Below are 488 nucleotides of genomic sequence, written 5' to 3' on the forward strand. Positions count from 1 at the left end.
TTGTTCTGAGCCAGTATGGCATTCAGTGTGTCAATCTCAAGAACTCCTTTCTTCTGATTCGTCCCATTGTTCACAGGATTCCTTTCAGAAGTGTACATGAATTGGTTATTTGCAACCATTTCAATAAGTTCTTGAGCTTCAGTAGGCGTCTTCTTCAGATGAAGAGATCCTCCAGAAGAGCTATCCAAAGACATCTTAGATAGTTCAGAGAGACCATCATAGAAAATACCTATGATGCTCCATTCAGAAAGCATATCAGAGGGACACTTTCTAATTAGTTGTTTGTATCTTTCCCAAGCTTCATAGAGGGATTCTCCTTCCTTCTGTCTGAAGGTTTGGACTTCCACTCTAAGCTTACTCAATTTTTGAGGTGGAAAGAACTTTGCCAAGAAGGCATTGACTAGCTTTTCCCATGAGTCCAGGCTTTCTTTAGGTTGAGAGTCCAACCATGTCCTAGCTCTGTCTCTTACAGCAAAAGGGAATAGCAT

Source organism: Arachis duranensis, chromosome 10 (genome assembly GCF_000817695.3).
Source record: "Arachis duranensis cultivar V14167 chromosome 10, aradu.V14167.gnm2.J7QH, whole genome shotgun sequence".
NCBI lineage: Eukaryota > Viridiplantae > Streptophyta > Magnoliopsida > Fabales > Fabaceae > Arachis > Arachis duranensis.